The sequence below is a fragment of the Lepidochelys kempii genome, chromosome 2 (assembly GCF_965140285.1).
Source record: "Lepidochelys kempii isolate rLepKem1 chromosome 2, rLepKem1.hap1, whole genome shotgun sequence".
In the NCBI taxonomy this organism is placed as follows: Eukaryota; Metazoa; Chordata; order Testudines; family Cheloniidae; genus Lepidochelys; species Lepidochelys kempii.
Window position 1 is genome coordinate 226,423,320 of NC_136381.1, and position 14,528 is coordinate 226,437,847.

The 14,528-nt window shown below is 38.7% G+C and overlaps 1 protein-coding gene across 3 annotated transcripts in view; it reads right to left on the bottom strand.

The window, feature by feature from the left end:
* The window catches only part of CDK14 (cyclin dependent kinase 14), a 495,570-nt gene that overhangs the window by 384,505 nt on the left and 96,537 nt on the right, over nucleotides 1-14,528 (bottom strand). Inside the window, exon 1 of one of the 3 annotated variants that reach the window (XM_073334007.2) lies at nucleotides 4,616-4,704. The exons of the other annotated variants lie outside the window; for them this stretch is intronic. The gene's annotated coding sequence lies outside the window, so the exon portion shown is untranslated. Of the gene's footprint in view, nucleotides 1-4,615; nucleotides 4,705-14,528 lie in introns of those variants that run through there. 3 annotated transcript variants of the gene reach the window in all.

The window sequence follows — 14,528 nt, forward strand, 5'->3', positions numbered from 1 at the left end:
AAAATCTAGAATTACAGCAACTTGGAAAATTTATAAACTTGTCCCAAAGGCAATAATATATATACACAGTACAAGAAAATGGGAATGAAAAGCTAGATATTTACCGCAAGGTAAAGAAAGGGAAGAGAAACCATATATTTGAAGGAATCCTTTCACAATATACAAAGGACTAAGCTGATGTTTCAAGGGGGGGGAAACTATTCGGATATGAATGCGGGAAAGGTAGCATGGTACTAATCAATAAAACAGCCCTCAGGAGTCTATCAATGAAATTGACTGACTTTCTAATAGAGAACCTTCCTCTTATTGCACTAAAAGAAAAGAAATGCTGGCTTCCAGCATTCTTCTAATACAATATAGACCTCACCTAAAGGAATTTTAGTTCAGAAAGCAAAATACATTTGACTTTAGAATTTAAATCAGGTGCTAAATCTTTCCCAAATCCAGTAATAGACTTTGGGGGCAGTTCCTAAGCATCACAGACTTTAGTACATACCTATATTTTCATTAGATAAATCTAATGCTCTCATTTTCCTTTCCAGAAGTCTTGTGAGAGATTGATCAATCTGGATGAAATACCAACCATTACGCTGTGAGCTGCACTCAATGGAATTTTTAGGAGAACAATTGTTAATCAAACCAAGTTCATAAAATAGGCATGGCATAGCCTGGAACCCAACCTCAATCTCTTCTTGTCTTGCAAGAACTTTGCTGAGTGGAGAGGGGGTCTGACAAATGGTCTGAGAAGTATTCAAGGACTTTTTCTTTTATTTTGGACTACCAGGTGCTTGAGGGTAAAGTCTGAGGCATTCCAGAAAGTCTACATTTTTAGATAGGGATTGTTACCATCTTATATTCTGCAAAGCTCAGTGACTTAAGCTAATGTTGTCACAGGGACTGCTTGACAAATTGCGACTGATCACACCTGTTGACTAAAGGCAAAACGTGCTGCAAGCTTCACCATGCAGGAGACTTGCTGACTGAGCAAGGATTTTCCTGTAATAGTGGATTGCACTAAAGCTTTGTGACTCTTTCTAGCAGTGTCTGAGCCAAATAAGGTTGTGAGTGGTTATGAATTTTTGTTCTGCAGAGTAATCAAAAGCTTTTTTAGAGTACTATCAATTCTCTTATGTATAGGGGTCTCAGGGAAACAAGAATTGTTCTAATGGCAGAGAACACTTACTTGCATGGGAAGCAACTTGCAGGTCCACCTTCAAAGAAGCTTCATGCAGATTTTGCTTTTATCTGGGGAGTCCTCAGCTTAGAGACATGGTTAGAAAAAACACTTTTAGAATCCCGAGTTTATCAGGGTGTACGCAGCAAGGTGAATTGGGAATATGCTTGTCTGAGTATTTTCCTTGTTGACTTTCAGGCCTTCTGAATGCTTCCTGGGGTGTTCTAGGAGATTTTAGATCATCTAAGATCTAACTTTTTCAAGTTCTTTCTATCTGAATTTTGAGGAATCAAGGAAGAATCTGAAAAAATCCCTACTTTTTCCACAAATAATGGTATTATGGAAACAGTTCTCTTTACCATCCTTACCTCAGCTAATTAGAAGATTAACATTATCCTCTGATCATCTAGATCAGTGGTTTTCAAACTGCGAGTCGCAACACAGTACTGGGTTACAGAATGTAAGGCACTGGGACGCGGCGGCTCTGATCAGCAGCGCTGATGGGACTTTCAATGGCCCGGTCAGCAGTGCTGCCAACTTAAGGCAGGCTAGGTCCTACCCTTTCTGACACCGCACTGCACCCTGGAAGCAGCCAGCAGCAGATCTGCCTCCTGAGGGGAGGGGGCAAGAGCTGCATGGAGCCACTTCCGCCTAGGGGACAGACCTGCTGCTGACTGCTTCTGGGGCGCAGCGCAGTCCACAGTGCCAAGACAGGCAGGAAACCTGCCTTAGCACCCCCGCTGTGCTGCTGACTGGGAGCCACCTGAGGTAAGCCCAGGCCCCCACCCAAACCTGGAGCCCCCTCTCACCCCAAAGCCCTCATCCCTACTCCGTTGGGTCGCGGGCATCAACAATTTTCTTCAACTGGGTGGCCAGAAAAAAACTTTGAAAACCACTGATCTAGATGGTCTTGACTTTTCCAAGAGGCTTACAAGTGATTATTTGAGGTGATGGGAAGTGGCCTGGAGAGGGAATGCCTTGGCATGACGAAGTGACTCATGTCAGGAAGCCCCTTAGTTTAATCTACTTGGGGAAGGACCTCATCTTTTCACTTGTTTAGAAGGTGCCTAACACCCTTTGGGCCATATAGCAATAAACTAAAATTAATAATTACAAGGCCAGAGTGACGAGGGAGCCCGAAGAGGTACCCTCTAATAGATATAGACTTATCTCACACGGTTACAAATGGGTTGTAACTATGTAATGGAGCCACACACTGAAGAACAGCTAGATAATCTTTATGAAGCATTCAGCAGTGTCTCTCCCTTAAACCATGCTTGTCAGATATATTCACGTTTCCCAAGTTATGTTTTTAACTTTTCTGCAGATTTCTCCTGTGTCTGTGTTAATCTGGAATCTGTGTTAACTAACCAACAGTTTAAGAAAACCACCACCAAAATTTTCATATAAAAAAGGTCTAAAATGCCCTTGGCTTAATTTTTAATCTCAAGAGTAAGAGCTTGAGAGTCCAAGAAGAGGAAAATGTACAGATAGGTAACCTGCATTGAACGGAATTGCTGGTTTTATTTTCATATATGAAAAGATAAAGAAAAATCTTTTTTTTTTTAAGGAAATCTGAAAACCACCGAGTCTGCAATGCTGTTGTAGCCATGTCAGCCCCAGGATATTAGAGAGACAAGGTGGGTGAGGTAAGCTCGAAAACCTGTATTCTCTCTCAAACAGAAGTTGATCCAATAAAAGGTATTACCTCACCCACCCTGTGTCTCTAAACATTGAGTCTCACAGAAAAGTTTAGGAGATGTAAAAACAGCGCCGTTATTCAGCGAATTGTTACACCACCTTTACCCTTCTTTACCATTTGCTCAAAGAAAAAAAAATCCAAACCCTTCTTTAAAGTTTCTTCAGTTCGTTGAAGGAGTGAAACACAAATAGTCAGAATATTTGATCTATTACAAGGTAAAGGAAACCTGTGGTGCATTTCTTATGCTGAGAATGGTAAATAGCAGTTTAAGCCAGGGAAAATAGATCAGTCAAAATCAGCTTGTAGCTGAAGTAATTCTTTAAACAGACATGCCTGAGATTATCCTAGCTGACCAAAGAGAAGACGCTTTCTGATACCTGTAAGAATGTAAATTGGGGTTTGAATACAGTGTGTAACAGGTAGTTTATATCACTCATATTTAATTCACATGTAATAATATAGTACACTGAGGAGAGAATCTTAAAGAATATATATTTTTAAGAAAAAGACACACCTAGAAAATAACTCTGAACAATTAAGATTTTATATAATATCCTAGATATATGTCTAACTTGCCCCCCCACTAAGAATAACACCCACAATAATCTGCTACAAACCTAAAGAGTGAGTAGATATTAACACTATGCTTCACCATCAAATTACTACTGTACTAGTTTTGCCACCCTCTACTGTATTTCTACAACTAATTTTTACCTGCATTACTTTATACAACATGTGAACGTCAGACATGCATTTCTGCTAAGATGAAATTCTGTTTTTGACATTATCTAGGTGTAAAAAATATATTTACTGACTAAAATATACTATAGAACAGAAAAATGTTTTAGTTTCATTAAATTTTAGTTTAAAGTAAGTCTCTGGCTTGATGCAGAACTCAAAATATTACCTGTCAATTAATATCACCAACAATATTTCAAATTGCTATGCCATGTTATGGTTATGTTCTTATCCTTATTGCTTGTACTGCTCATAACCGAGTAAGTGGTTTTGGGGGGTTTTTATGAGCATGCTGCTGCCCCAAGCTTTCATACATGCTGAAATATTCTACAGTGATCTAAAATGCTGCCAACACACTTCTACTCCAGCTATTCAAGAACGACCACCGACAATGACTACATTACTTTATAAACATGAAAACAAAACAACCAAATGGCTAACCAATCAAGAAGATACATTCCATATGACAGGTCAGCGTATTTCAAGATGGTTCATGGTATATTTTCCCATATTAAGCAAATCTCTAATTTACTAAAGACATATATTCCAGTCAGATCTATCAGGATACAGAGACTTGTTTGCAGAAATGAAAAAGTGGCTGGTCACGTCCTTCACTCACTTGTCCCAGAGGGCAGTCAGCCAAGCATACACCAGCAAAATTGTCTATATTGTCCTCTTTATACTATAATAAATAAGGCTGTTTAGGAGATCAATAGAGCAGTAGCAAAAAAAAGCAAACCTTTTCCCTACCTTTTTACTGATATTCAGAAACCAAAAGCGATATTTAGGGAGTCTCACAAGGCTGTACGCTAAAAAGCCTCATGTGGCATTCCGTGCTAACCACCACATTCATCTGTCTAGGCTTTCAGTGTTCAAAAAAACCCACCACTGACATGCACAGAATGAATCCTGCTCAAGTTGGAAGCATGTGATAACTCGGGCTCTGGTTTAACAGGAGATCCCAGCACTCAATCTTGTATTTTAAACAAACACCATCTTACCGTTTTGCTGCTGTTAGATTCAGGTCAGATTCACCTGCAACTCTTAAACATATCTCTAGCAACGTTAGTGTTTGCAGTCAGTCTCGGCTCATTCAGCAACTGAATTCACATCTTTCTGCATTAACAAGCTGAAATGGTACGGCTGTACTACAGCTAAGAAAGGGGGAAATCTAAAGCAGAAAACAAAGCAATCCCTAAAGGCAGGATAATCCCAGTAGAGCGTAATATAAAAAGTTACAGGTGAACACAGAGAGCAGAATTATTGCTGATGCAATTTAGACAGAGAATTATGTTCATTCTGAAAAGGTATTTTAAAAAATAGGATGGACTTGCCTGTGGAGTTCCCAGAAAGGCAGACTACCCAGGCTCTGCAGCAGCATTGCAGCCAAAGTAACCGTGCATATGCTATCTAGGCAATTTACAGCAGTGTCTTTTTGAAAAGATATTGATTTACAATGCAGTGCTGGTTCAATGGAACATAGAACTGGAGCCAAAATAGCTAATGATGATTTTATAGAAATACAGAAAAAACATTTAATCAAAAGAGTGCAACTCGTCGTGCCCAATTCAATTATTTCCCTAGTACAGAAGGAAATCAGTAGTGTCCTAGTGACAAATGATATTAAAACAATAATGAAGGGCATCTGGAAATGAATGCTAAGGATACTATGGCTCAATTTAATGCATTTATATATAGCTGATATGCCTTGCGTATGCCGACCTCCTTTCCCATGGACCATGGAAAAATATCAAATTAAGCATCTCCGAAGTATGTAACTACCCAAATATGAACAAGTAATTACAGCTTTATAATTATCAACCTTAACATATAATAAAGAATATATAAAAATACTTTCATCAAAGAATAACTAAGCAGCAGAACATCTATGCTGAACTCACTGCTGAGCCTTACTGAGCCTGGGCGTGGTACATTGGAAAAGAGGTCTGCATGGGCAAGGCACATCGACTATGGTATCTCAAAAAGGACACCAATTTCTCTGTATCCACTGCTCTCATAGCAACCCCTACTGGTCACTGGGTCTGTGTTTGGTACTGACTTCAAGGAAATCTCCCCTGCCAGAGATTAGGAACTGCATCCTGGATTGACTGACAGAGGAAAGGGATTAGCAATAGGTGAAAGCTAAAACAGAGGAAGAGGCTAAAATGCAGCTCACCCTACATGGCTTAATGCTCTTACAAAATAACTTCTCTGCTTCACTCTGAGTATGGGAAAATCTTAACACAGAACAACAAAATATGCAGGACAACTAATGATCTGAATGCAGCCCCAATTTACAGTTCATGCAGTCCCACTGAATTCAGCAAAGCACTTACCACACAGTCTCAAGTCTATTCCCATTCTGAAGAAAAGTCTTAAGAACATGTTTGAACTCCATACCTATGCCCACATCCCACTGAAGCCAATGAGACTTAAGCATATGTTTAAGTGCTTACTAAATAAAGACCTAGATGTGTTAATGAACTAAATAATCTTGTCTGGCACAAGCAGCTGCAATGACTGTCAGAAAGCTTGAATGATGTCATGCCATCTCCATAAGATGCTCAAAGCATGAAGTAAGATCTTCAAGAGTTTTTCTTTCCATCATCTACTTCCTAACCCCAGTTACCAATTCCATGTTACAGATCACCTTCGAGTTTGTTAGTTTAGTCTTCTTCACAGCAGATCATCTTTCAGGACCATTTTATGTGAAGAAAGAAAAGCTTCAGCTCCTGGCAGAAGACACAGAAAATGTTTCTCCTAAACAACCAGACTAGACATGAAGGAAATGAGAGACCAGCAACTAAAGTAGTTACGTTATGAGAGAAGAAGGTAAAAAAAAGCTAGGTCAGTATTGCAGTTGGAAATCAGACGTCTATGGAAGAAAAAATATCTACATGTGCCCTGCAAGTCTATTTAAGATTGAAGGTTTTGATGTAGTAGACTATGAATAATTTGCCTCACAGGATACTAGACTGAGGAAGTGGCCAGAGATAAGAAGGTGGGGGAAGCACTGATAGTGGACACCTACCACGCTATCAGTGCACGTCTTCAGTTATATCTGGTAAAAGACTTGGCAAAAACACCAATGAAAAACCTCTATTGAAGATCTGAGGCCTCAGTGCCCCAAAAGCATGGGCAAGCGGAAGAAGATCAGGACAGCTCAGAACACCACCTCTACATTCTGAGAATCCATACTTAGAAAACAGACAGTTAAAGAGGGCCAGCACTGGTCAAACAGGCATTTCTACACCTGACATTCTGAGCATGAAAAAAGCTCCTGCTGAAAAGCTGGTCAACCCAACTGTCTGAAAAACAGCTTCAGAAACCCCCTGTGTGACACCACCCATTTTTACTGTTCCAGATACCAGAAAAGAGAGGGATGCCACACAAAAAAATGGGATGTAGGAAGAAAGAGATGAGGAGCAATGAGAAGGAGATTGCAAAAATTCTGGTCTGGTGAAGGGAAAGAGATGGAGGAGGCCAAGAGCAAACAGATTAGGAGTAAGATTAGGGAGAAAATGGTTGGTCTGAGGAAGTAAGAAGGTGCAATGAAAAGAGAGCATGGTAGTAGGAAAAAAAGAGCACACTATTGGGACTAGCATAGAAGAAATGAACCAGAGAGTGCAAAAAGAACTCAAGAATTAAAGAAACACAAAAAGAAAGATGAGAGATTGAAAATGAAATTTGAGCGAAATGGAACAAGCAAGAGAGGACTGTATTTTGAAAACCACTGATTTTTGTTGTTTTTATTCATATTTCTACATGTATTGTATTTCTCTGGCACAAATGGAAAGGAAAAGGCAGGGAAGAGAATTGAAAAGCAAATTTTGTTGAAATGGTGCCATTATATTGTCTGCCAGTGGCAGACCCAGCACTTATTTCAGGCAGCTGTATGACTTCAGTGTAAACAACTGTTATAAATTAATAAATAAATAATAAATGATTAAACAAACAATAATAAGTCACCAGGACCAGACAGTTTTCACCCAAGAGTTCTGAAGGAACTCAAATATGGAATTGCAGAACTACTATCTGTGGTATGCATCTTATCATTCAAATCAGCTTCTGTACCAAGTGACTGGACATAGCTTATGTTATACCAATTTTTTTAAAAGGCTCCAGAGGCAATCCTGGCAATTACAGGCTGGTAAACCTATCTTCAGTACCAGGCAAATTGGTTGAAACTATAGTAAAGAACAAAATAATCAGACACATAGATGAACACAATTTGTTGGGGAAGAGTCCACATGGATTTTTTAAAAGGGAAATCATGCCTCACCAATCTCTTAGAATTATTTGAGGGGGACAACAAATACATGGACAAGGGTGGTCCAGTAGATAATAGTGTATTTGGAGTTTCAGAAAGCTTTTGACAAAGTCTCTCACCAAAAGGTCTTAAGCAAAGTAAGCAGTCATGGGACAAAAGGAAAGATCCTCTAATGGATCAGTAACTGGTTAAAAGACAGGAAGCAAAGGGTAGGAATGAATGGTCCGTTTTCAGAATGGAGAGATGTAAATAGCGGTGTCCCCCAGGCGTCTGTACTGTACATTGCTGGTCAACATTTAATAAATGATCTGGAAAAAGGGGTAAACAGTGATGTGGCAAAATTTGCAGACAAGATAAATTTACTCAAGATAGTTAAGTCCAAAGCAGACTGCAAAGAATTACAAAGGGATCTCTCCAAACTGCGTGACTGGGCAACATGGCAACAGAATGCCAGATAAAATTCAATACTGATAAATGCAAAGTAATTTAGTTTTCACTCAAGACAGATCTTGGCGTCATTGTGGATAGTTCTCTGAAAACATCTGCTCAATATGCAGCGGCAGTCACAAAAAAAAAAAAAAGCTAACGGAATGTTAGGAACCATTAGAAAAGGGATCGATAAGAGGACACAAAATATAATGCCACTATGGGAATCCATGGGACGCCCACACCTGGATTACTGCATGCAGTGCTGGTCACCCCATCTCAAAAATGCTGTTAGAATTGGAAAGGATACAGAGAATGGCAATAAAAATTATTAGAGGGATGGAACTGCTTCCATATAAGGAGAAATTTTAAAAAACTGGGCCTTTTCAGCTTGGAAAAGAGACGACGGCGGGGGGGAATACGATACAGGTCTATAAAATTGTGAACGGTGTAGAGAAAGTGAATAAGGAAGTATTATTTACACAAGAACTAGAGGTCACCCAATGAAATTAAAAGGCAGCAGATTTAAAACAAACATAAGGAAGTACTTCTTCGCACAACACACAGTCAACCTGTGGAACTCGCTGCCAGGGGAAGTTGTTAAAGCCAAAAATATAACTGGGTTCAAAAAAGAACAAGATGAATTCATGGAGGCTATTAGCCAAGATGGTCAGAGAGGCAACCCCATGCTCTGGGTGTCCCTACCCTCTGATTGCCAGAAGCTGGGAGTGGATACCTAAGGATGGGGCTCATTCAGTAATTCCCTCTGAAGTGCCTGGCACTGGCCACTATTGGAAGACAGAATACTAGGCTAGATGGACCATTGGTCTGATCCAGTATGGCTGTTCTTATGTTGTATTTACACTAACAAAGGGAGCTGTGCTGCAAGAGGGCTAACTCCCATGGTCCATTCCTCAGTTGTGACTGAACACAGTTTGGCTACTGTTGCTCAAGTTGCAGTGGGGGAGGTTTAGATTGGATATTAGGAAAAACTTTTTCACTAAGAGGGTGGTGAAACACTGGAATGCGTTACCTAGGGAGGTGGTAGAATCTCCTTCCTTAGAGGTTTTTAAGGTCAGGCTTGACAAAGCCCTGGCTGGGATGATTTAACTGGGAATTGGTCCTGCTTTGAGCAGGGGGTTGGACTAGATGACCTTCTGGGGTCCCTTCCAACCCTGATATTCTATGATTCTATGATTCTACTAGCACAGAACACATTTTGATGCTGTCTGTTGTAACAGATAAACTGTTTTAGCCCATGGATGAAAGGTGGAACTGGAAAGCCAAATAAAGGTGGGGCTGGCAGCCAAATGAAGCATTCAGTCACAACTGAAATTTATCAGCCTACATAACTGGTGTTTCTGGCAGTTTGTGAGCCCTGTGCAGAATTGTTTTAAGAATCTTTTTCTGATCTACTGCTACTTTATCATCAAACAGTCTTCAATACACATTAATAAATTGCTTAGGTTTCCAAAAACTATTTGGAAATGTATTAAAAATATTGTGCAACAGCCTTTACGCTCTCATCATCATAAATTATGCTACCTTTTGGATAGATAATCATACCAGCAGGAGATTCCACAATGCTACCTGTAATTTGAGAATTACTTTCAAGTGCACTTCAGAGTTAGTTCATAGTGGGGCTAAGACCTTTTGAGCTTTCTGGGCTAAGCAAAAGTAGTTATTTACAAAATGCTGTAATAAGTGGATGCCTACATAATGCGACAGCTCTAATAGTCAATCAGCTAACTATAAAATCCATGATTTATTAATAAGTGAAAAGAATGGCAGTAAGTTGCTTCTGTTAGTTCATACTATATACAGCTCTGATTCACTTTATAGTGAATTTTCTGTATCATATGGGCTGGGTTGGTCTTTACTCTTCCCACTCTATCTTCCATAATTTGGAAGCTTGCTGAGTACCATTTCTTTTTCCTTCAATCTAATAAAAAGAAATCTGGATCAGCTATGGTCCTTCTGCATCCACATGGGTAGAGCCTGCTTTCTACTGGCTTCTAACAATACATTGTCAGGACAGCTGTATTGAATCAGAGTCTCCAATTTCTTGTTTTACTTTGACTACTGCAGATGGAATTTTACAAGCAGAATAAAGAATAATGTACTCAATAATTTAAAAAGTTTACCGACATGTGAAACTGTACCAGATGTCCAGCCAGGCACCTAATATGCCAAATAGCCAGAACAGCAACTGGACTGACCTAATCTCTGGACCACTGAAAAATTTTATTTCCTTGGTTCTTTTTCCAATTATAACATTACATAAATTAAGACACTGACCTATAAGAATAAAAGGGGACGAAGATATGCAGATGTATGCATAGAAAGGCAGTGAAGTTATCAAATGGAGACATAAACAGAATATTGTTCATTTGATTGTGTGGAAAGTTATTCTGAATACACCATGCTGTAAAACTTACTCCACTTACACAAATATTTGCACACTACCATTCCACCTGCATTATCTCTCAGTGTGACATTTTACTTAAAAGTGAAGTACAACTCACTGTAGTACTTACTCACTTCACCAAAAAACTTTGAAATGACTTAACTACAAATTTTAAAAAATGTATTACACAGTTTATGAAGCAATTATTTTGTTTTGTAAGAAGACAAAAATATTTTTGAAATTATGTTCATAGGCTACAGTACCAGAGAACCCTAGGTACTGCTTTTATAGCTCTCCATAAAGTACTTTAAGATTTGACTTTAGCCCTTAGAAATTTTCAGATCTATATAATGTAACAATTAATCTTATTCAGTTATCTTTCAAAAATTTTCAGGTTAAATAAGATCATGCTGCGACAAAAATCGGGATGCTCTTTGGTGATTGTTAATACACCTGCACGACACTACCATGGTGTATCTGTCTCATTAATGGGATTGGATAGTTCACCATAGGGTCTGTCTGTGTAGTAGAGTTACCCTACCCACCTAGGAAAGGCAAAAGGAGGCCTATTTTATAGTCACCTAACAGCTTTCCCTTCAAGATCATAGACAGAATGCCAGAGTGAAGAGCCTTAACGTTTCTAGCCTATTCTCCTTGAGGAGAGCCAAAACCAGTTTCAACAGGTAAGGGTCAGAGTGACAGAACTGGAATGAGGACAGTTATTAACTAAAGTTCAGTGCAAATCATTGCAGTCTAAAATCCTTGGGTAAAAGATATTTAAGCATCATGTCTTGGTAAAAAAAAAAAAAAAAACTATTTTCTGAAATGCTGCAAAGACATCTAACAGCAGTAAAATTAAATGTATGTTCTCTTCAATGAAAGACAGCAGCAAGAGGTATAAGATCATGTAGCCAATTAATTTTAATCAAAAGCACTCAATCTTCTCAAACCTACAGCTCCTAAAAGTATGTAATTTTCATATTTGCCATATAGATAGAATTTTGTGTAATCAACAAAAAAAAATACAAAGATTAGCTTATTTTCTTATTGACAAGAATTGTTAAGAAAGAATGTTAGAAATACAGATTACAAACCCCAGCTTCTTTAGGATGAGCAATATCTCAATATTGACCAATATACTTCCTAATGGCAAGAGGTCACCTCACTGAACATTTTTTTATTTTCAGATTACATCAAGTCTTACAGCCAATCTCACGCTGGGACTAATCCCAGTTACATCCTATTTCAAAGATATCCCTACCATTTGAGTGGCTGAGAGAAGAAAGTCCAGCTCTCAATTAACTGAAACTTGGCACAGTAAGAAGGGTTCATGTTCAGCACCATAGCCAGTTTAAATATGATGTACATTGAAATCTAGTATCTTTTAATGGACATTTTCTGGATTTCACTTCCCCTTGTTTCTCATTTTGAAGGTATCCACATGAAAGCTCTGATTTTCACACCAGCTGTGTTCTTTCCATATTTCAATGGACTAGACAGAGACTCTCAGAACTGTGATTTTAAAACTAAAAAGATTTTACGCACCAATGTAAGCTATTGTGGTTACAAAATTAAAGTCACATTATCTTCACACATCTGTGAGGTAGATGTCAGAAACTAGGAATAGGCTGTATGTTTTAGAGCTAACAGCATCCACATTGCAAAACCATTTGATCTGCCTCTATTCTAACTTCAAACAAGTGTTCATCTTTTGAATCACTTTTTCCATATTGGCCATCATAAATCTCCAGAAGAGGATTAATATGTGTAATCAAAAACATCTTCACAGACCAAATCAATTATCTTTATTTCACTGTCCAAGAAGATCAGCTTTGGAAAAAATTTACTGAGTTATGGTTAGCATAACTAACAATTTTGAGCCCTTCAATATGTAGCTAAATAGTAAATGTTCAGGTTAAACAGTTTTAGCACAAGTGTTTAGAGAACTGTATGGATATTTTATCTGATACTCCATGGACAGCTGTGTGTTATAAAGCAATTAAGAGATCACACTCATTCCATACTTTGTAGCATTTTTTAAAAATGGTGAGTTTGTGATATAGAAGCTGGAAAACGAGTCACTAAACTCATCCCATACAGGAGCCACCAAACATCTATTAGATGGGAACAACCATTATTCTTGCTGGGCACAATTCAAACTCAAGACTTCCAGGTGACAGGCTCTACCGCTCATTAGCAGTAGCAAGCAGTATCCAACCTTCCCTAAGTGCTAATATTACACCTTTGAGAATGAGGCTTGCTTTCTGGAAAGGTAAGTTTTACATTAAGTACTTGCCTTTTTGAAGGTTACCCAGACAGAGCTTTCCCGTTTGAAAACACCAGCAAAATCGCCCACACGATTACTCTCAGTCCGATTCATACACGCATTACAAAGGAATGGGGCAGCTCCCATTAGCCAAAATAAAAACACTAAATATACAATAAAACAATCTCCACAATATCCACATTTATTTCTAAATACGATGTTGTGCAATATAAAATCATTTCAACAATTATAATTATTCTAAACTCCTCACTCTTTCTCCCCCACCTGCCCCCAGTCAAACAGCAGGTTTGAATCCACAATCTTCAGATCCATAGCTCTGACCTTTTCTACTTCAGCTAAAGGAGTAGTTGGTGGGGAAAACATATTGACATCCCCCTGTGCAGACTAGCCCATAGAAGGGGATATAACACACTTTGTTAATGGCTTAGACAACTATTTGTTGAATAGCACTCGGCTGTTGGGCATCAGGATTCCTGGATCTTATCCATGGCTGTAGAAACATTGTGTAGTGTAATGGTTAGAGATAATATAGCCAAATGTAAAGATATCCCTGTTGGGTCATTTGTAGGGCCTGAACCCAGGACTTCTGCCTGTAAAAATAAGACAATACCACTTGATCAAAAAGACCATCTCCGTTAGCAGTAGCAGACACAAGACTTGACATATGGTCAAGACATTAGGAGGAGGAAAGAGCCACAATGTGTTAGTGTAGGTTACATAAGCACACAACTTGGCACAATACTTCTGAAAGGCAGTGTGACAAAGAGGAATTATACTTTGATCTGTCATTTTAGAAAAAGGGATTCTATTGCCAGCTTTACATATAGTGACTTTTGTACCTTCTAAATTACCTTATTTGTAAGACAGGTGAATGAAATACCCCTACCTTAGGGAGAAAATTAAGACCTTGGTTAATAATAAGGGTTGTGAAGTGCATAGAAATATTAACAGCATTCAGTGAAAGAGATGGGACTAAAACTCATGGTCTTTTACTTTGCAGCTCAGTTCCCATTTGCCTCAGATTAGAGGGAGTTTGTGGGGGAAGGACAAATTCTCTCAAAAATGTGTAATATTTTGTCAGTTCTGTAGAAATTCATGATGCATCTGTCAAACGCATATGCCTCAAGATGTGTCACATTCGGTAAATCTGATGCGAGCAAGATGGCAGCTAAAACAGGTTTTATACTAGAGTGGAAAGGGAATAAAAGGAGGAATTAATATCTACTTCTTGAGTTGAGAAAGCCTGCCTTTTTAAAAAAAACAAAAACAAAAACAAAAACAAAAAAAACTACCTCCCAGTTTTGGAGCATGATTTGTTCCTTGGTGGTTCTGGTATGGTCATATATCAGCAATAGCCAAAAGTGCTTTTTCCCCCCACCTATGCTTGGTTAGAAGGTTGCCCTCTTTCAAATAAGGACCTTATGATAGTTATCCATGCTTTGGTCACCTTCAGATTAGATTACTGCAGGGGTCCTCAAACTTCATTGCACCGTGACCCCCTTCTGACAACAAAAATTACTACAC